The sequence below is a fragment of the Nylanderia fulva genome, unplaced genomic scaffold, assembly GCF_048542155.1.
Source record: "Nylanderia fulva isolate GAGA-0341 unplaced genomic scaffold, ASM4854215v1 Scaffold641, whole genome shotgun sequence".
Classification (NCBI taxonomy): domain Eukaryota; kingdom Metazoa; phylum Arthropoda; class Insecta; order Hymenoptera; family Formicidae; genus Nylanderia; species Nylanderia fulva.
This window is the reverse complement of record NW_028190744.1, coordinates 23,460-48,166: the sequence shown is the minus strand read 5'-3', so window position 1 is coordinate 48,166 and position 24,707 is coordinate 23,460. Positions and strand designations below refer to the sequence as shown.

At 28.6% G+C, this 24,707-nt stretch overlaps 1 long non-coding RNA gene and 1 pseudogene across 2 annotated transcripts; both read left to right on the top strand.

Moving 5' to 3' along the window:
* Positions 1–19,175: 19,175 nt before the first annotated feature.
* Positions 19,176–20,924, top strand: LOC146720661 (uncharacterized). 2 transcript variants are annotated; one of them, XR_014925987.1, is made up of 4 exons: positions 19,176–19,305; positions 19,922–20,114; positions 20,191–20,356; positions 20,865–20,924. It is a non-coding gene; the product is annotated as an uncharacterized LOC146720661 (long non-coding RNA). The 2 variants fall into 2 exon arrangements; XR_014925986.1 differs by lacking the exon at positions 20,865–20,924 and having other exon boundaries at positions 20,191–20,521.
* Positions 20,925–21,599: 675 nt separating this feature from the next.
* LOC114938754 (uncharacterized) lies at positions 21,600–23,751 on the top strand (annotated as a pseudogene).
* The last annotated feature ends 956 nt before the right edge of the window (positions 23,752–24,707 follow it).

Below are 24,707 nucleotides of genomic sequence, written 5' to 3'. Positions count from 1 at the left end.
AATCCACGCAATATATCGCTATCGTGCACAATATATATTGCCACAATAACAGTTCACCCGAAATGCGAAACGGAAATGAACACCCTGATTGGCAAGTGAGTAATTCTCCTTCCTTGACCGTCGATTTGATCGCTCAGCTAATGCCTCATTGACCGCCTTTGGTTGTTCGTCCGCCAATTTCTCTGCATCATGGATCGTCACACGGGCTCCTCCGGGTTGGCAGCTCCTTATCTCATTTATTTCAACGGCCACTGATTGTATGCTTCAGGGATGTCCTCTCGATGGACGATAATCATTGCTCCTTGACCCTCTCGATGCAACTCCAAAGCGGCTCGTACCGTTAAATATTGTTGCGGATCTGACAAATTTCAGTTTGTCGCAAAGAATCCGGCTCGAAGGACCAAAATGTTTCGTGAATTCTCTCACGTGTAAAGTCCCGGGTATAATTTTGAATCTCCACGGGCGACGCGAGCTGAAGCACAGGCTTCTAGTTTTTATTTAATGCAGCAGTACGGGCGCGATGGTATGAGAGAGTTTGATTGAAATAAACTGTAATGACTTGATCCTCGTATAATATTGATTTATTAAAATTATGCACGACTATGTATTGCGATGCGCTTCTCGAGACATGAAGATTAGCAAGTGACCTGTGCGAATTTATTTCAGGCCGCACAGGCAAGCCTTCGTTGTCGATCCGAAAAAGCCCGATACATCCCGGAATCCCGCGATTGATATTTTGACCGTTCATGTTCATGTGATTGACCGTTTCTTCGTTCACGTGATAAGACCAAAACAAAGTGAGACAATGATGCTTATATATATATATATATATATATATAAAAGAAAACCGTGTCTCTTGTCTCGACCAGCACATCCCAACAGATACATGTCCAAACATCGTGCAAATTCGTGATATATAATAACATGGAATAATAATTCTAAACAAGGTGACTAATATATATTTTTTTGCAGGTTGAATCTATATATGAAGTTATTTATCGTGTTGTTTATCATTACGGGTATAAATTGGTTTCTGTATACGATTTTAAGGTTCTTTGCGGTACAATTATATAATATTAGTTATTACATTGATATTGTTAGTGCTTTGTTAAATGTAGTAGAGAATTTCTTCGTCTTTATCATATTTGTATGGAGAAAGAAAATCAAGTTGATGTTACTGAAACGATTCGGATTCAAGACGAATGCATCGGCTTGAATACCACTTTTGAGGAATCCATGCAGGAAAAGTCAATCTTTTGCGGAAAAGAAAAATATCACACGAAAAATTTGTTTAATGGGATTGAATTCAAATGTTGTCAGTGTGTAAAGAAAAGAGTTTTATCACATATCAAAAATCAACGATTAATCACAATTTAATATTATCTTAAAATTACAATTGACAATGTTATATTTTACATGATGTTTAGGTTTCTTTAAAAGATTTAATTTAAAATTTCAAAGGAAAAATTTGTTTTATCGATACATATAATTTAGTCAACTTTATGGTTAAATTTTGTAAACGTTTTTCTTCAAATAATAATTTTGTATGAAAGCTATACAATATATTGTGCTATATTATTAAATATAAAAAAGATTTCTGATTCAAATATAAAAATATATTATATATTTATAAATATATGTATGTGTATATAAAGGCAAATTAAAATTTGTTTTGAATTGGTGCCTATATGGTCCATACAAATAAATTATGAATATTTTCAAACGCGACTGTGTTTAATGTAATTATTGTTTAAAAATGGTATTTTTTGTAATATGTATTCAATGTAGCTAAGCTATGACAAAAGCGTGTTTATACATACATATATATATATATATATATATATATATTATATACACATACTCACATTCGATGCTAAGAATATTTTTTATAATTATATATATAAAGAACTAAGAAGTCACCAGTCGATAATTAAAAATGGTAATAATTTCGTCAACTATATCTGGCTATAAATACTATTTATTAAACTTTACGACGTTTCGGCCATGGGTTTCGGCCCTTATCAATTATTACCATTTTTAATTATCGACTGGTGGCTTCTTAGTTCTTTATATATATAATTATAAAAAATATTCTTAGCAATCGAATGTGAGTATGTGTATATAATATATATATATAATATATATATATATATATATATATGTATGTATAAACACGCTTTTGTCATAGCTTAGCTACATTGAATACATATTACAAAAAATACCGTGCTATAAACAATGATATATAATTAAATTACTAATATTACAGATTATACAAATTAGGTTAGATTAGATACGACTTTCAACCTCTCTCAATTTTTATAGATTGTCAGTATCTTTTTGTAAGTTAATATTATTGTCAAATTTCTTGATGAAAAACATCTCCGCTATTTCTCGTTTTCTAACATATTTTTCATGATGTAAAATTTCGGGCGAAGACCAATTGAAATCATGTCGCATATCAATTTTATGATTAGTAATGACCGAAAAATTACTACTGTGTACCTTGATGTTATTAAAATGTTCCTTTACACGTGTGCCTAATTGTCGTTTAGTTTGACCTATATATGATGCAGGACAATTTTCGCAATTAATTCTATACACTACTTCTGTTTTTTCTTTTAAAGGTATAGGGTCTTTTACACGTTTAATTAAAGAAGTTAATTTCTTCGGTATACTGTAAACGCTTTGCATACCCGTAGTTTGTAATAATCTCGTCAAATCATCGCTGAGTTCTTTGACATAAGGTAATTTTATAACATGATCAAATTTCGCACTGCCTAAATTATTGTTATTATTAATATAATCATCGTTGTTTCGTGTACTAAGTAATTTTAATCTGTTTTTTACAAACTTATTGACAATGTCCGAAGGAAAACCATTGTTCATCAATATCGTTTTTACTTTGAGGATGTTCGCTTGATGAAAACATTCATTAGATAGCATCACCGCATGATCAACTAAACTGAAAATAGTATTCTTTTTATATTTAAACGGATGATTGGAATAATAATTAATATATCTGCCTGAACTTGTGGGCTTCAAAAACCAATTAGTTAATAAATTGCTATTTTTCCTAATTACTGTAGTGTTTAAGAAATTAATCATGTTATTATTTTCAATCTCATGCGTGAACTTTAATCTTGGATGATAATTATTAAAAGTTGACAAAATTTCATCAACACACCCCTGAGGGATAATTGTGAAAATGTCATCCACGTATCTAAAAAACGGCATAGTTTCGAAACCCAACATTTCCAGACACCCAGTCTCTAGCTCATCCATCACCATATCCGCTAATATTGGTGAAAGCGGAGACCCCTTCGACTAGTTTTGTTTTTAACGGTCAATATTATGAACAAATTTATGGTAGTCGTATGGGGTCTCCGCTTTCACCAATATTAGCTGATATGGTGATGGATGATCTAGAGACTGAGTGTCTGGAAATGTTGGGTTTCGAAACTATGCCGTTTTTTAGATACGTGGATGACATTTTCACAATTATCTCTCAGGGGTGTGTTGATGAAATTTTGTCAACTTTTAATAATTATCATCCAAGATTAAAGTTCACGCATGAGATTGAAAATAATAACATGATTAATTTCTTAAACACTACAGTAATTAGGAAAAATGGCAATTTATTAACTAATTGGTTTTTGAAGCCCACAAGTTCAGGCAGATATATTAATTATTATTCCAATCATCCGTTTAAATATAAAAAGAATACTATTTTCAGTTTAGTTGATCATGCGGTGATGCTATCTAATGAATGTTTTCATCAAGCGAACATCCTCAAAGTAAAAACGATATTGATGAACAATGGTTTTCCTTCGGACATTGTCAATAAGTTTGTAAAAAACAGATTAAAATTACTTAGTACACGAAACAACGATGATTATATTAATAATAACAATAATTTAGGCAGTGCGAAATTTGATCATGTTATAAAATTACCTTATGTCAAAGAACTCAGCGATGATTTGACGAGATTATTACAAACTACGGGTATGCAAAGCGTTTACAGTATACCGAAGAAATTAACTTCTTTAATTAAACGTGTAAAAGACCCTATACCTTTAAAAGAAAAAACAGAAGTAGTGTATAGAATTAATTGCGAAAATTGTCCTGCATCATATATAGGTCAAACTAAACGACAATTAGGCACACGTGTAAAGGAACATTTTAATAACATCAAGGTACACAGTAGTAATTTTTCGGTCATTACTAATCATAAAATTGATATGCGACATGATTTCAATTGGTCTTCGCCCGAAATTTTACATCATGAAAAATATGTTAGAAAACGAGAAATAGCGGAGATGTTTTTCATCAAGAAATTTGACAATAATATTAACTTACAAAAAGATACTGACAATCTAAACAATGTCTACGAAAAATTAATAAAGGTCGTTTAGTCTGATCTAGTATATAAATAGTTCCGTATTGACATATTAATATAGTTAGTTCGTAACACATTATCATGACAGTACATCACGTCATGACCTAAGATCAAACAAGCAGTGTTATTACAATAATGCGGTATTAAGTAGATTGGTATATCAATATTTAAGCACCTAATTTGTATTAATCTGTAATATTATTAATTTAATTATATATCAATTGTTTATAGCACTTGATAAGAGCCGAAACCCATGGCCGAAACGTCGTAAAGTTTAATAAATTGTATTTATAGCCAGATATGGTTGACGAAATTATTACCATTTTTTATAATATTATGCACTTGAGAGTAAATTCTCGAATTTGTATATTAATATTTCTGTATAATAAAATGCAGAATATCTATAATAGCGATTATGTATAAAAATATTTTTAGCAACTTTCGGATCTATATTTTTCTCTCGCATTTATTTCTTTATTTCTTTAGGGGGGGGGGGGTACAGGGGTTTATGAAATTAAATCTCAAATATAAGATATTTCATGTAAAGTCTTGGTAGAAAATCAAGAATAATATGTGACTTGTGCACATTTTCGTTTATTTCCAACGAAAAATTAATTTTTGTTGGAGATGTACGCAAGAAACCGCGTATGGCTCTTAGACATTTCTTATTAATAAAAATATTTTTGATATGTAAGAAACAATTATAAAATTATGTTATAAGTTAAAAAAATGTAACATGACATGCACATGAACTAATAAGTTAAGAAGAAAAGTGTCGTTTTGTATATTTGCAATAAATTTCAATTTTACATGTACAATTATTATTGCCAATTACATGCAATGAGGACAGAACATATTTAATTTTCAACAAATCTAAATTTCAAGCAAATATAAACATGTTGACTAAACCAGCCGAACGCGATGTCGTTGCGTCGATTATTGCAAAAATTATTTTTTTTGCTACAATTAAATAATTGTGTTTGATGCACGAATTTGTTGATCTTTACACTGTAAACATTTTTTAGGAATTGTATCTCGATTAATGGCTCACGCACAATCATTTAATTGTATCGCTAAATTGATTTTCGCAACCCACATCGCGTTCAGCTTTGTCAGCCTATGTAAATATATTTTTTTCATATTGAGAGCCGAATATAATTCTTAATTGTTAATAAATTTTAAGCATTACAGGAAAACTACCAGAAATGTTTTTCGTCACTTCTTTTAGTTTTTCTACGTAATTATCACTTACAAGGGAACACCCGACATTATTCCCTCCGATTTGACTGAATCTGAAATATGTTGTAGTCCTATCTTCACACTAATCCATGGTATAATAATACATGGAATAATAATCACATTAGTTTAACAACAAATACAGTACAATTAAACATCATAAAATCCTCAAGCGGTAATTCAATATTAACCAAGTATTCCATTGACAGCATTATACACAAATAAATTTTTCAATATCATCTGCATATATGAAACACGTGGATATTAAGTATTAATTATGAAGATTTCATCTAGTACATGACTATTGACTCGCCGTTTTATTGTATTAGTTTTTTATTATGTTTAATTAATATGATTGATAAGACGCAAGTGAGCGCTCGAAACGTCTCATCTATGTAATAAATAATAGAAATTTCATGATTTAAACATATCTTTGTATTATTGTCATCTAATAACCGCTCGTCTAAAACACCTTATTTACCTATTGTTTATTTATTAATATATTAAGACCTTATGTTCATATTTATTTATAATAATATGACTCAACACTCAAGCATTCATGAAAAACTGATTTATTAATTTTACGTAAAAATGGAACTAAAAAAAATTTTTTTTTAGAAAAAAGTAAAAAAAGCGCCAAATTCAAAAAAGTATAATATAAAAAACAGTATGTTTTAAAGTACTGTAAACTTATGTTGTAAAATTAATATTTCTAAAAAAATATTGAAATCAGAAATTAGAAATTAATACAAAATAAAATATATAAAAAATTTTAGTTAAAAATCTTGGCGCTATACTTTCAAAATTGCTGCGATGTATTCTATTTGTAATATATCTTAGAGTAACAAATCATTCATTTACTGCTATAAAATTTTAGTATATAATAAATATTTTTTTAATTACTTGCATTAAGCGTGATTTTACACTAGCTTTTTTATATTATATACGATGATTATATATTATATATGATATTTTATATTCTATACGATGATTCGACGATAATAGTACTCGCTGAACGTATATTTTTTTTTTAAGCAGAATGTGCATGTATATCTGTGAGAAGAAAATCTACATCTATCATTAAATATATGCAAAGTATATTTTTCAACGTAACATATTCAGCAATTATGAAGCATAATAATTATACATCGCATACACAATTATAGAAAAGCGTTTGCAAACAACAAGAAATCTAAAAAAATTTGAGCAACGATCTCAAGAGATGGTCGTAATCTCATTATCTCATTGTCAGAATCTCATTAATTTGTTGGAATATCAGCTAATTTTTTAATCATTGCGAAACTTAGCATTGAAAATTCAAATTTAAAAAAGAAACAGAAAACAAAAATCTGCAAACATATTAACCATTTTATAGTCTCATTTTTTGTTTATCAATTGCAAATTGTCATTATTTATCTTCTAACCTTATCTTTTTGTAATTTTATACAATTAAATTCAACGTTATGTCTAACATATGCGCACAATGAGAATCGAGACAGTCAATCACGGAAAAGCGACAACAGTGTCAACAACATGCATTTTTGAAAAGGGCAAATTCTATGCTGGATTGATCAAACTAACGTCAAAAGTTCCAACATATGTTCTTTGGTTTTCTTGCATAATTAAGAATAATAGATGTATATATGATTTTATAATAGTAGACAAAACTGTGTGTGTGTGTTTCTTCGCAAAGTTATCCACAACTCGTCATGCTCGGTAGTTTCATTTCTTCTCTCGCACAGACACGTATTAACTTATGCAATATTGTCTTCTTTCAAGGAAGAAACGTCAAAGTCGAATACAGTGATACATTATATGCAGTTTACTAAATTAGTGTGATAATTAAAAATTAACAGCGCAATTGTCTACATTTACAGTGTTAGTATAAAATCAGATCAACATTTTTAAAATTTTATAAAAAAAAAAACCAAAAAGAAAGAGATTATTCAATTCGATTATATGTGTACATTACGCACTTGACACATATCTTTCATTTACTAAATACAAAAGCTATAGTAGGCACAAAACAAATATACATTTTTTAAGTATTGAAAATTAAAATTTATATGAGAAATAATGAATGTAGTAATAGGTTTGATTGATTTCTCTATCTAATTTTTGTAGTGAATCCTTTGTGAAATAATGTTTGTACGAAATTTCGCGGTTCTGTGTTGTAAGCTTTTTCTCCTCATCATTTCGTCATCGAAATATCAGCAAAATTACACCAACAACGAAGATGAAGGTCATAATTTGACAGTACGATACGAGATATATGCGGATTCTACAACTATTTATAGCGACGAGATAAAACCACTGCGATATAATTTGTATGAAAGGTTTACCAACGAGACGCAATATAATGAAATGGAATTTGAATTTAGCACTATTTCCACGAATATCGATCGCGAAGATGTTGATTCGATACTACATAAATTAAGAAGGCGTTTTGCTCACAATCAAAAAAATTATGACAAAATATTGAAACACTCTCATAACAATTCGTCAAATGTCAATCATAAAGCAAACTCTACGTCACAGAAGGTTTATGAAAATTTGATTGAAAAGAATTATTTCATGCCGAATAAAATCTTTGAAAATTCCACTAAGAATAGTTATGAAAGTAACATCGTCCCATACAAAACTTGTCATAATATAACTTGTATTCAGTTCTGCTGTCCTCTTGGCAATATCATGAGATGAAATGACACCAAATGTATTCCAGAAGAAATGAAATATGTTTTTCCGAATGTGTACGAATACACAAACGATTCAACGCACAACGAAAGTGGGCGAGTAAACGAATTCTTTCAGTTAACCGTCTACCATAAATGCCCAGAATCGCAATGTTACGTGGTACCCATCGGTCATCAGTACGATTATAAAATTTTTGCCAATGGTTCTTTTTATGTACATTATTATGAAACATTAAAATCGACATCATATTGCCTTAGCGTCTTCTTGGAAAGAGGGCGTAGATTTGAAGCGATTTTTTATTCAGAACAGAATGCGGAAATTAAAAGTCACGTTCGACTTCAAAGCGTTCCTTTTAAGTACACGCTTGAGTACAGTTGGAAATATTTTGTATTAAATATATATTACAGCTTGCTATTAGTGTGTATATTATTTTTGGTGGGAGTATTTCTAGTGTATTCCATATTGCCAGGACTCCGAAATGAACACGGCTTCATGTTGCGTAATTACAGTGCAGTTACATCCACCGCAATGATGCTTGATATTGTGAGATTCTTAAATTACAAAAAAGATACGTCATATCCCGTCTGTATTACAATTGGTACAGTATATCTAACAATAAATTACATAAATATATAAAATCAATGCAGAATATATTTGTCAAGCATAACGTATATCCGCATAATACATCTTCTTCATTATTTGAATATATATAACACACTTATTAAAATACAATTGTCAATTATGAATTAAACTAAAATTTAATGCATTTTAATTATAATCTAAGTTTGTCCTAACATATATATATATATATATATATATATATATATATTTATACATATATATACGAAATTTTGTTTTATAGAATTTTGCAGTGTTAATGTCTTGAAATATTTTTTAATTTATTATCGATAATATCAGTATTTATAATAATAAATAAATAATGTTATAAACTTATGTTGCAGAATATAGTACATAAATCTGTTTAAAAGTGAAGAATCAAAAACTTGAATCTTTTGATTTTTTTTTAATTTTTACGCACGCTTAGTGATGAAAATAATATTTATTATTGTAATCTTTATTTATATTCATTTTTCAGCCTTTTCGGAATATTTTTGGTTTATGTCGGGTTACTTTTGGCTAAGTATCATGAGTTTTAATATGTGGCGGACATTCAAGTAAATAGCCAAGTATTTTATTTTGTACTTTAGTTTTTGGTTTCTGATTTTAATTTGTCTTTACATAATTACTTTATAGTTTTAAATATATCAAAAATTTTGTCAAAATAACTTAAATTTTTTGAAATTAGAAATGGCATATATTAGATAATAAACATTAAATATTTAATTTATAAAATATATGTAAAATATATATTAAATAATATACATTATTTATTTAAATTAAAAAATATTTATGAATTATTACAACGTAATCTATTTCGCAATAATGAAACAAACTTTTCTGGAACTTTATTTTTCATTATTCAAACTTGATATTTATATTGCGTCGATCTTTCTTTATAAATAAAATAAGGCAATAAACAATAATTTTTTTACATAAATATATTTTTTATCTCTAAATATTAAATAATTTAATTATTTTTTTTCATAGAATAGTTATGTAATTCGATAATAGTTTCTAAATATTATACAATGTAATGATCAAAAACAAACATTAATTTGAACTTTTTACAATGAGATTTCTTTTATCTACACTTACTTAGGTAAATATGACATGTACATTATACATGTAAATTACAGAGAATTTTCTTCGCTACATTGTTGTTTTCCTTGTATAATTAAGAGTTACAGATGTATGATTTTATAATAGTAGACAGATTGTGGGTGTGTGTATGTGTGTGTTTCCTCGCAAAGTTATCTACGACTGATGATCCTCGGTAGTTTCACTTCTTCTCTCGTACTATATACTACTTATGCAATATTCTCTTCTTCCAAGGAAGAAACGTCAAAGCCGAATACAGTAATACATTATATAGAGTATTACACATATAAAAGGCTAATAAGAGCAGCAGTAATAATATGAAGGTTGTAAAACTAATTTATTACATTTAATCAATATCACTGATATAAACAAAACAGTTTAAAATTATAAAAATAGACTCGAAAGTTGACACAAATAAGAAGGCGAACGTTTCGATCCAATTTTTCGGATTTTCTTCAGCGCAGTATAAAGAGCAAAATTAACATCAACAAAGTCTAAATGTTTTTAACGTATAAATGTCTAATAAACATATTTAAACGCTGTTACATCAGTAAACGAAATAAAACGTCGTAAGATTAATATGACTCTCGCTAAGCTATCACATTTACGTTACTGTGGGAAGCGATCCTCTCTAGTTTTCTGACTACGAGGTTGGCAGGTGTTAGAATATAAAATATTAATCGCATCCTATAAATTAAAATAATTTTCTCAATACACCTCAATACTTATAAGATCCAAAAGTCAAATGCGTTATAAAACAATAATCTAACATATGGTATAAAAAATACTAATAAAAACTTACATGTATTTATGTGACAATATTTCAATTGTAACAGTAACAATAGTAACGCTAGTGAAATCCTCATGTCAGTAGAACGGCTCAGAGGAAACTGAAGCTCAGTTGGAAACGAAAAGTGACAAACAATTATAATCATTTTGTATTTGTTATTTAACCTTAGAGTTTAGGTAGTCTCTTTATAGCTTCAATATAAATATCGGATAGATTTTCAGTATCAGTCTGTAAATTGAGACTATTATTTTGTCTTTTTATGTATATCGTTTCTGATACTGATCTTTTTCCGTAATAAATTTCTTTATCTAAAATATTGACGTTTGTTGTTTATTGATGGAACTCTCCCCAGGGTATATGGCTTGCCTAAAGTCCATAAAGAAAACTGCCCGTTTAGATTAATAGTGTCATCGGTTGACACTCCTCTGTATAACTTAGCGAATTTCCTGCACAAGATTATAGTTAAAAGCCTCCCAGTGCCTGAAGGTCATGTTGACAACGGTTTCGAACTAGTGAAAAAATTGTCACAGATTCACATTGATAATAAATTTAAATTAATCTCGTTAGATGTTGTCTCACTGTTCACTAACGTCCCTATTGATTTGGCTCTTGAAAGTATTTCCTCTAGATGGGAATTTATCTCAAAGAATTGTGACTTATCAAAATCAGAATTTTTAAATGGAATAGGCTTAGTTTTAAATTCTACCTTTTTTATTTTTAATAACGTTATCTACCGCCAAACCTTTGGAACGCCCATGGGTTCTCCTTTCTCACCAGTGATTGCAAATTTAGTTTTACAAGATCTTGAGAATAAATCATTACGATTATTAAAATCCACACCCCCAATTTACTTTAGATATGTTGACAACATTAAATTGTATTAACTGTTCCATTGACTTTAATTGACCACACACTTATGACTTTTAATTCTTATCACAATAGACTCCAATTCACTCTGGAAATTGACGATAATAATAAAATAAACTTTTTAGATTTGACACTAATTTTAGAAAACAACAAGATAATCACTAATTGGTATCACAAGCCGACATTCTCGGGGAGATATTTACACTTCTTTTCTCAGCATCCTTTGTGTCAAAAGAGAGGAACTATATACGGTCTAGTGGATAGAACAATTTTATTGTCACATCCACGATTTCACTATAAAAATCTCGTTACCGTTGTCAACATACTTTTAGAAAACTGTTATCCGCTTGACGTGATCTTTAATACTATTAACCAACGTCTATTAATTTTATTCAAAAAATTAAAAAATACCACAACTAACGGTAACAACAATAATAATAATAATAGTGAAAAAACGTCTTTTTTCACTATTCCATTTTTACCCGAATTGACGGAACAATTTAGAAATATTATTAGGAACATGAATATTAAATTATCCTTCTTTAGTTTTAATAAATTAAATAAATACATACGAGTACATAAAGATACTATTTCTACAATGAATAATACAAACGTTGTTTACAAAATTAATTGTTCAAACTGCGACGCTTCTTACGTGGGCCAGACTAGTAGAAGACTGACCACAAGAATTTCTAAACATAGGAAACACATTGTTAGAAATACTAATACTAAATCAGTAATAACGGACCACCGCGTTAATTTTAACCATGAATTTGATTGGGACAACATTAATATTTTAGATAAAGAAATTTATTACGGAAAAAGATCAGTATCAGAAACGATATACATAAAAAGACAAAATAATAGTCTCAATTTACAGACTGATACTGAAAATCTATCCGATATTTATATTGAAGCTATAAAGAGACTACCTAAACTCTAAGGTTAAATAACAAATACAAAATGATTATAATTGTTTGTCACTTTTCGTTTCCAACTGAGCTTCAGTTTCCTCTGAGCCGTTCTACTGACATGAGGATTTCACTAGCGTTACTATTGTTACTGTTACAATTGAAATATTGTCACATAAATACATGTAAGTTTTTATTAGTATTTTTTATACCATATGTTAGATTATTGTTTTATAACGCACTTGACTTTTGGATCTTATAAGTATTGAGGTGTATTGAGAAAATTATTTTAATTTATAGGATGCGATTAATATTTTATATTCTAACACCTGCCAACCTCGTAGTCAGAAAACTAGAGAGGATCGCTTCCCACAGTAACGTAAATGTGATCTTTAAAAACTCACCTTTAAAAAAAGGTAAAAAAAGGCGACCAGTTAAGGGCACGCCATTAACAAAAATTATCCATTGCAAACCCATGTAGAATCCTATCCTATTGCAAACCCATGTAGAATCCTATAAAAAATTAATCATTGCAAACCCATGTAGAATCCTAGGCAAAATTAACCATTGCAAACTCATGTAGAATTGTATTAAAAATGATCCATTGCAAACTTATGTAGAATCCTACATTGCAAACCCATGTACAATAGAATTGTATGAAAAATTATCGATTATAAATTCATGTACAATCGTAACAAAAGTAATGAAATAAAAAAAAAATTGCGCCAAGTGAAAGTAGAAACTTGTACCAGTGGAAAATTAAAGTTGCAGACATATATAGAGTCGTATAATGAATCAGTAAAAATTTAAATTTGCAAATGTAGAATCGTACCATAAAAAAACTTATCTTTTAAAAAAAAAGATAAACAAGATGCCAAGTCCATGCGCCATGTAAAAAAGAAATAAAAAAATTTTAGTTAAAAAAACTGGGCGCGCTGCTAAGTTTCAAAATTACAATGCACCTTAAAGTAACATTAATTAATTTAAACACAAAACATATTTTAACTGTAATGAGTTTAAAAGTAACAATTTAATTTTAATATTGTTAGAATATTATTTAGCAGCGCTCCCAGTTTTTTTAACTAAAATTTTTTTATTTCTTTTTTACATGGCGCATGGACTTGGCATCTTGTTTATCTTTTTTTTTAAAAGATAAGTTTTTTTATGGTACGATTCTACATTTGCAAATTTAAATTTTTACTGATTCATTATACGACTCTATATATGTCTGCAACTTTAATTTTCCACTGGTACAAGTTTCTACTTTCACTTGGCGCAATTTTTTTTTTATTTCATTACTTTTGTTACGATTGTACATGAATTTATAATCGATAATTTTTCATACAATTCTATTGTACATGGGTTTGCAATGTAGGATTCTACATAAGTTTGCAATGGATCATTTTTAATACAATTCTACATGAGTTTGCAATGGTTAATTTTGCCTAGGATTCTACATGGGTTTGCAATGATTAATTTTTTATAGGATTCTACATGGGTTTGCAATAGGATAGGATTCTACATGGGTTTGCAATGGATAATTTTTGTTAATGGCGTGCCCTTAACTGGTCGCCTTTTTTTACCTTTTTTTAAAGGTGAGTTTTTAGAGATTATATCATCCATTTTTGTATATTTTTATGACCGGAATAGAACAATTATTAAACATGTTTATCTAAACTTCTTTGCTTAAAATGATGTGTACAATCATATCCTAGAATCCTGATCATTCCTCCTAAAGCACCGTATTTATATAAATTTACCCATATGTGTGTGTGTGTGTGTGTGTACTAATGTCGAGCATTTTTTATACATTTTCTATTAAATTTAGATAAAAGTTGCAGGATTTCGAAAAAGAAAAAGTTGACACAGACTTTTTCCTAAACGGCGATTTTCAAGGTTATTTAAAGGTCACTTATATTTTCAAAATAGAATTACCTTAATTTTTCTCATATAAATCGATTCCTCGCAATATTTACTATAAAAAGTTGTAAAGGTATAATTTTTACATAATCTTACATAAACTTCGAAATATTACAAATATTTTATTCTATGAAATATTTCAGTTTATGTAAAATTATGTTAACTATCTTTTAAATTATTCACTTTTAGCCATCTTACCCTTACAACCTTTTATAGTGAATATTGCAACAAATTGGTTTATATATATAATATATATATAACATCAGTTATTATTAATTGATGTTTACATTTATTTTTAGACTTACTATAGCTCTAATGCTCCACATTTTTTGCAAAAACTGTTTATTCTACAGATTTCAAATATGCTTTTAAATGATGATTGAATATTTCCTTTTTTTAATTATTTTTATTATTATTTTTCAATCTCAATCAACTGTTATAACTTTATGCCAGCACGATACAAATACATGTGTCTTTATTTTTTTTATTATTTTCATTATTATTTTTCAATCTCAATCAACTTCTATAACCTTATGCCAGCAGGATACAAATACATGTATGTCTTTATTATTGTATCAACTCTTGTCTTTTCCATGTAACCATGTCTTCATAGTTTGAATTATCCCTTCATCTTCTCAATCTTTCGCAGAGATTTAATTAATTAAATACACTTCACACGAAATAAAGTTTGCTGGAAGATATACAGCAAACGATAACTGTAAAAACATGATTACGTGGAAAGAACAAGAGTTGGTACAGTAAAGGCAAGTAAGTAAGTACATGTAATGTATCGTATTGGCATAACGCTATATCCGCGGAGCAGATAATGTGGCTGTAGAGGTAGTCTGCAGTGCAGCTAATGTGGACGTAGATGTTGATTGAGATAATTGTCTAATATAAAATAGAATTTAAAAATTTAGTTTAAAAAGCTGTTGCATATATAAATAAAGTTTATTTTTTCTAAATTTGGAATATGTTTAATTAATTAATTTTTTAAGTTTATGTTTAATAAATTTTTTAAGTCTGTATTCAATAATTTTATTCATTTGATAAATACATGTATGTCTTTATTTTGATATGTTTAATATAATTAGAAATTCATTATTAATTAGATATGTAAACTATAAATTCATATATAATATTTGAAAATATATGTGAATATTTAAATTTTTATCTTCTCCTTCCTCTCCTTCAATCTCTTTAATATCAATATGTGTATGTGTGTACACGCGCGCACATTTGTACGTATTTATTTAATTATTGGATAGTTGAGAGTACTTAATTGATAAAAAATTATGACAATAATAATCCTTGTTTTTTTTTCTTATTATTTACTCAGATTTTTTTGTCTATCTTATAAGATAAACACTTTAGAGATTGAATATTTCAAGTAAACTAATTGTAAGTAAATTTCACATTAATGCATATAGATGTTTAATCATGAATGTACTGAATAAGTACACAAGACAAACAGTGAGTGAGTGAGTGAGAATGAGAGAGTGTGTGTGTGTGTGCGTGTGTGTGTGAGAAAGAGAGAGAGAGAGAGAGAGAGTTAGCCAACATAACCCCGCACGCTGCCGATCATGAATGTACTAAATAAGTACACAAGACGAACAGTGAGTGAGTGAGTGAGAATGAGAGAGTGTGTGTGTGTGTGCGTGTGCGTGTGAGAAAGAGAGAGAGAGAGAGAGAGAGAGAGAGAGAGAGAGAGAGAGAGAGAGAGAGAGAGAGAGAAGAGAGAGAGAGAGAGAGAGAGAGAGAGAGAGAGAGAGAGTTAGCCAACATAACCCCGCACGCTGCCGATATGGCGGAGCGCCACTATCGCCATCTGTTGTAAAACGTGCGAGATGGACAAAATTACCACTACATGCATCTTGCATGTGTTGTGTACGTGTGATATATGTGTGCGCATGTGTTGTATACGTGTGAATACGTGTAGCACGATACTACTATGTATGCGTGGTCGATGATGATAATGATGATGATAATGATGACGGGGACGTTTCTTAATAGAAATTTTTCATATTTCGACTTTGCATTTATATATCTCTGCTTACAAATCACGTAGAGCAGAAATAAAGACACTTTTATTATATAATTCGAACTCAATCTATCGATTAAGTCTAGTATAAACTCGATTGCTTCAGCCATTATTGAGGATTCGAAATATTATAAAGACTCAAATGTCCGACTCGCGTTAAGATACACGGTGTCTCCGCTACGCCCTTAACTGGTCGCGAGACACTACCGTGTCTCTTGATAGCTTAGCGAGAGTCATATTAATCTTACGACGTTTTATTTCGTTTACTGATGTAACAGCGTTTAAATATGTTTATTAGACATTTATACGTTAAAAACATTTAGACTTTGTTGATGTTAATTTTGCTCTTTATACTGCGCTGAAGAAAATCCGAAAAATTGGATCGAAACGTTCGCCTTCTTATTTGTGTCAACTTTCGAGTCTATTTTTATAATTTTAAACTGTTTTGTTTATATCAGTGATATTGATTAAATGTAATAAATTAGTTTTACAACCTTCATATTATTACTGCTGCTCTTATTAGCCTTTTATATGTGTAATACTCTATTTGAATTAAAGAGCATTTAATTAGTATAATACATTATATGTTTTACTAAATATAATAAGATAATTAAAAATTAACCGCGTAGTTGTCAACATTTACAGTGTAAGAATAAAATCAGATCAACATTTTCAAATTTTCTAGAGAAATATAAAATGGAAAAGATAATTTAATTCTATTATATGTGTACATTACGCACTTAATAACACATACCTTTCATTTAATTAATACAAAAGCTTAAGTAGGCACAAAATTAATATAGATTTTTTAATAATTAAAAATTAAAATTTATATAAGAAGTAGTGTACTAACAGGTTAGACTGATTTAATTATCTAATTCTTCTAATGTATCTATTTATGAAATAATGTTTGTACAAAATTTTACTTTTCTGTGTTGCGGGCTTTTTCTCCTTATCATTTCGTCATCGAAATCTCAGCAAAATTACACCAACAACGAAGATGAAGGTCATAATTTGACAGTACGATACGAGATATATGCGAATTTTACAAGAATTTATAGCGACGAGATAAAACCACTGCGATATGATTTGTATAAAAGGTTTACCGACGATACGCAATATAATAAAATGGAATATGAATTTAGCACTATTTCCACGAATATCGATCGCGAAGATGTTGATTCGATACTACATAAATTAAGAAGGTGTTTTGCTTACAACGAAGAAAATGATGACAAAATATTGAAATACTCTTACAACAATTCGACAAATGTCAATCATAAAGAAAACTCTACGTCACAGTAATAAAAGTAACATCGTCTCATACAAAACTTGTCATAATATAATTTGTATTCAGTTCTGCTGTCCTCTTGGCAATATCATGAGATGGAATGACACCAAATGTATTCCAGAAGAAATGAAATATGTTTTTCCGAATGTATACGAATACACAAACGATTCAACGCACAACGAAAGTGGGCGAGTAAACGAATTCTTTCAGTTAACCGTCTACAATAAGTGCTTAGAATCGCAATGTTACGTGGTACCCATCGGTTATCAGTACGATTATAAAATTTTTGCCAATGGTTCTTTTTATGTACCTTATTATGAAACATTATTTAAATCGACATCATATTGCCTCAGCGTCTTCTTGGAAATTTTTATGTACCTTATTATGAAACATTATTTAAATCGACATCATATTGCCTCAGCGTCTTCTTGGAAAGAGAGCGTAGATTTGAAGCAATTTTCAGTTCAGAACAGTATATGGAACTTAAAAGGAACGCTTTGAAGTACACGCCTGAGTACAGTTGGATAACTCGTGTATTAAATATATATTCCAGCTTGCTATTAGTGTGTATATTATTGTTGGTGGCAGTATTTCTAGTGTATTCCATATTACCAGGACTCCGAAATGAACACGGCTTCATGTTGCGCAATTACAGTGCAGTTACATCCATCGCATTGATGTTTGATGTTGTGAGACTTTCAAATATGAAAGAAAATGTTTCATATCCCGTCTGTATTACAATTGGTACAGTATATCTAACAATAAATTACATAAATATATAAAATTAATGCATAGAACATATTTGTAAAGCATAATGTATATCCGCATATTAGTATATATAACTTCTTTATTCTTTGAATATATATATATATATATATATATATATATATATATATTCAAAGAATGAAGAAGTTATATATACTATATATATATATATATATATTCAAAGAATGAAGAAGTTATATATACTAATATGCGGATATACATTATGCTTTACAAATATGTTCTATGCATTAATTTTATATATTTATGTAATTTATTGTTAGATATACTGTACCAATTGTAATACAGACGGGATATGAAACATTTTCTTTCATATATATATATATATATATATATATATATAAAATTTGCATTTTAGAATATTGCAGTGTTACGTCTTGAAATATTATTTAATTAATATCGGTAGTATTCATAATAATAAATAAATATTGTTATAAACTAATGATGCAGAATGTAGTAAATCGGTTTTAAAGGGAAGAATAAAAAACGTCAAATTTTCGATTATTTCTATTTTCACGCGCGATTAATGATGAAAATGATATTTATTATTGTAGTTTTTATTTCTATTCATTTTTTAGACTTTATAGGATATCTTTGTCTTCTATCGGGTTACTTCTAGCTAAGTATTATGAGCTTTAATATGTGGCGGACATTCAGGTAAATAACCAAATATTTTATATTTTACTTTAGTTTTTAGCTCCTGATTTTAATTTGTTTTTACATAATTGTTTTATAGTATGAAGTATATCAAAAATTTTGTCAAGATAACGTAAATTTTCTGGAATTAGAAATGGCATATATTAGATAATAAACATTATATATTTAATTTATAAAATATTTATAAAATATTACAACAAAATCTAATTCACAATAATAAAACAAACGTTTCTGGAAAATTTTTTTCCATTTTACAAGCTTGATATATATATTGCGTTAATCTTTTTTATGTATAATAAAGTAATACAAAATAATTTTTTAACATAAATATATATTTTGCCCCTAAAAACTTAATAAAAATTTAAATTATCTTTGTCTGTAGAATATCTATGTAAATATATAATAGTTTCTAAATGATATACAATGTTATATTTCTCATCATAATTGAGTGTTACATGTCGTATTATATAAATAAACTTTTATAATTGTGTAGAATGGGTTTTCGAGAAAGCTTCGATCAAAGTCAAATATTAACATTTTACATTGAGATTTCCTTTATATTAGTTTATATCTACACTTATATAATTAAATATAATATATATCTAAATTTTTGCAGGAGATTCTCTTTGTTAAAAAGAAACAGCAGACAATCAGAAAAAAAAAGTTGGTGTATTATGCTATTTTTGCGTACGGATGTTCGTTTGTACTTGCAATTGTTTGTGTCATCGTTGTGCATTATGTTTCCGAGTATTTGCCATATATTTTGAGACCAGAATTCAAAATAGGATTTTGCTGGTACTCTGCGAATCGTACGTCTCAAATAACTTTATTAAATGCTACGCTTTTTAAAAATATGTAATAGTATATAAGATATCATACTTACAGATTTGAAAGCACTTGCATTGTATTATTACTGGATCAAAACTGTCTGTATTATTAGTAGCATTTGCTTATCCATCTGTGCGGCAAGGAACATTAAACGTTACGAAGAGGATACAAACTTCAGTCTAACAGATTCGGAAAGCAAGCAATTTAATGACAATAAGAAATGGTGTGTATTCTCACATTTTGCGTCACTTTGTGATAATTTTTTATTATGTTAATGAGATTTCTGCAGATATATTTTTGTCAATATCTCTGCCGACATCACATGCTTGCTTGATTCGCATTCCTGGTAAAAGGGGGAGAAAATTATAATTGCAAAAGATATATATATATATATATATATATATATTACTGTGCTTATACTTTTTTTTTTACATTTTCTATTGTGTAATAAATCTATAAGAGAAAAAAAACATGTATTTCTGTAACTTGCATTGAGTCTTTTTTAAAAAATCTGTAATACTCGAAATGTCGTAAGGAGACAATATAAATAAATATATATTTATTACATTAAAAAATTACATTTTTGAAATATTTCTATAAAAATCTTTTTCTCATTTCCTCCTTTTAAGAATTGCAATTGATTCCATCATTTTTCAACTTAATAATTTGGTAGATAGAATTTATTATTTTTATTGAAAAATGACCAAATATTAATATATACTTGTTTGCAGGTTAAATCTATATATAAAGTTATTTACCGTGTTGTTTATCATTATGGGTATAAATTGCTTTATGTATACAATTTCAAAGTTGTTATTACCAACACAATTATATAAATATAGTTATTACACTGAAATTGTTAGAGCCTTGTTAGATGTAGTACAAAATTTCTTCATGTTTATCATATTTGTATGGAAGAAGAAAATCAAGTTGATGTTACTGAAACGATTCGGATTCAAAACGAATGCATCGACTAACACATCGAATATCACATTTGAGGTATCTATGCAGGAAATGTCGAACTCTTGCGGAGAAGAAAACTGTCACACAAGATTCATCTAATAGGATTGAATTCTAATGTTGTCAGTGTGTAAAGAAAAGAGTTTTATAAAATCAAAAATCAACAATTAATTATTAATCGCAATTTAATATAATCTTATAATTAAAATTAAAAGTAAATTTACAATTTAAATTTATATTTTACGTATAATGTATAGGTTTCTTCGAAGAATTTTATTTCAAATTGAACATGGAAAATTTGTCTTATTGGTGCATATAATTAAATCAAATTAATGGAATTACTAGAATTAAATTTTGTAAACGTTTTTCTTCAAAAAATAATTTTGTATAAAAGCTATACAATATATATATATATATATATATATATATATATAGTGCTATAATATTATAAAAAATAATTCTGATTGAAATAAAAATATGTTATATATTTATAAATATAACCCAGTCAGAAATGTAACCTTGATTCAAGGTTGATTCAACGTCGATATGGTTGACAGCTAGTTGAGTCGATAAGAAAGTTGATATTACTGCAATATCAATCATCCAATCAGATGAAGTGCAACGTTGATTCAACGTTGATCTCTTTAACCGAAGTCTAACTCGTTATGAACCAATCCTGATTAGGTTTAACGATTTAAGTTTCGGTTATTAAAGTGAGTTGTGGAATCTGGCCTAAATGATTCAATTTATAATCGCTTAAAAAATTCTTGCGGGCCCGTGATTGAACAGCGCGTCAGAAAAGCTATAACACACCTTTCACATTGCTTGATTCGGCAATTGGTAAAATCTTTCGATGTGTGTGTTATACCCTTAAGTTGCGTTGCTACGATCGTAGATCGGGGGTAATGTATGATATATATGTATGACCATCCGTTAGAGTGAATGCGCACGTTGCGGATATTGCTTTTATGTTACAAGTGTATTATCGCATTTTTAATTATCACAATGGATATTGACGTTACTAAGCGGGTAAGTACTATTTTTCTTACACTTGATTGTTATTATTTTTATATAAAATAATAATAGGATACAAAATATAGGCGCGCGGTTATTAAGTGTTTGTGACAACGTAACCTATAATAAACATTTTCTCTGTATTTTGATTTAGAGTTTTTATATTTAAATTTTTTAATTCTGTACGTTGCTTTCCACGTATTTGTCAGATAAAGTGTGTAAAAAAGTATTTTTGCTTTGAATAATAAAAGGTAGCAGTTGGATATATATAATCAGTTCTATTCTATTGTTTCTATAAACAAAGAAAATAGTTTTATACATTTTTTTATCACATGTCAATTATTTCATTTTTTGTTTATATATATAGTGTTATAAACGTAGTTGGAAGGAAAGAGCTGAGACCATAGTTATAAAAAGGTTGAAAGTTAAAGAGCGACAAGATTATATTTTAAAAAGAGTTAATAAATTATTAGAATCAAAATGTAGACTCAAGTGCAATAGTTTAAGCAACAGCAATTTGTCAATTTCAAGAGACTCTGAAGAAGAAAATTTGCAACTTAATGAATTAATAGATTTAAATCATTATTCTCAAAGTGAACTTGAGATTCAAGAAGATATAGCTTTCGAAAGACTTTCTAATGTCATGAGTTTTGATGAAAATATAGATAAAAGTGAAAATAGAGATGAAAATGAATGTATAGATGAGAGTGAAAATAGAGATGAAAATGAAAATATAAATGAGTGCAAAGGTATAGATGAGAGTGAAAATACAGATGAAAGTATATATGAAAGTGAAAATACGAATAAAAGTGAAAATGGAGATGAAAATGTTAATACAGTTTTTGAAAATAATCAGCAAAAGGAAAATTATGTAATATTAGCTTTACGTCAATGGGCTTTATCAGGTGGTGTTATTTCTATGTCAAAAATAGATGAATTACTTGCAAAACTTCAACCTGTATTTAATAATCTGCCTAAATGTTATAAAACTTTATTGAAAATTGATGACGATATACATATAACTTACTTTGAAAATAGAGGACAATTTTGGTATCGAGGAATTAAAAATTATTTGGATGGGCTTAATTTAAAAAAGTACTTGCAAGTAAAACAAAAAATTGAAATAGATATTAATACTGACGGACTCCCTCTTTTTCGAAGTTCAAAGAAAAAATTTTGGCCAATATTAGGACATCTCGTAGGAACTAAAAATTATCCATTCATTATTGCTATTTATTTTGGGAATTCTGATCCAAATAATGTGAAAGAGTTTTTGCAAGATTTTGTAACTGAAGTTGATAATCTAATTTCTAATGGTTATGTACGATATGGAAAAACTTTTATTTTTTAAATTAGACATTATATTCTTGCTGCTCCCAGCTAGAGAATTAATAAATGTTGTATAGGCCATAATGGTACTGCTTCATGTGAAAAATGTACGTATGGGGAGAACGATTAGATTATAGGCAAACGTATATTGATTACATGCTCCTTTAAGAACTGACGAAAGTTTTAAAAATCAAATGCAACCTCGCCATCATAAAGGAGTATCACCTCTTCTTCAACTCTAATACCAAAATGGTCTCTCAGTTTCGATTAGAGCCTATGCATTTGGTATATGAAGGTGTGTTTAAGAGATTTTAGAAGCATGGAAGAATTGGATAAGTCCCATGGAAACTACACTGGACTGTTGTAAACAGAATATCTGATAGGCTGATTCTGTTAGCCCCTTCTTGTCCTCAGGACTTTGCTCGAAACCCAGATCTTTACATGGAATTATCATTTAACAAAGCAACGGAATTCCGTCGTTTATGTTTATACGATGGCCTAGTAGTTTTGTTCACATCCTGATATAAATATTTATAAGCACTTTCTATATTGCATTGTGGAATTTATATTCTTACAAGTCCCCATTCTTTATAAAGTTTTTAACGAGTATGCAAATACTCTACTCAGAACTTTTATCCACATTCTATCACATTATTTAGAAAATTATTTGTTGTATATAATGTTCACTCTCTTTGCCATTTGGCACAAGAATGTATTGATCATGGTTGTTTAGATACATTTAGTGCCTTTCGTTATGAAAACAACTTAAAAATGATTAAAAGTAACCTCAATCTGGTTTTAAACCAATTCAACAAGCAGCAAAACGTGAGCTAGAACAAAGTAAGAACAACGTTGTACTTTTAGATTCTGATATACATAACATCTATTTTTTCAAAAAAACATAGGAAATATCAATTTTAAAAATAAATTTTTTGGGGAAAAGTTTAAAAAATTTTCCCTAAAAGATGTTTTTTTAAAGTAAAAATAGAGGGTTAAAGCTTCAAAACAAGTTTAAGGTAAAATTTTGGGGCCTGAAAAAATGTCTTTTGCAAAAGGATAAATAATTTTTTTTGGGGGTATTTTAAAAAAAAAACAGATTTTTTTCATATCCTTGCATTTGTCTAACTTGGCCCCCCTTTCCCAAAAAATATCTGATTTTTTGGAAGAAAATTGGTATTTTCCTTTTAAAAAATTTTTCCAAAAGTTGGAAAATTTATTAAAAAAATGAATAGTTTTTTTTAAACCCTTTCTTCATACAGGGGGTTTTACAA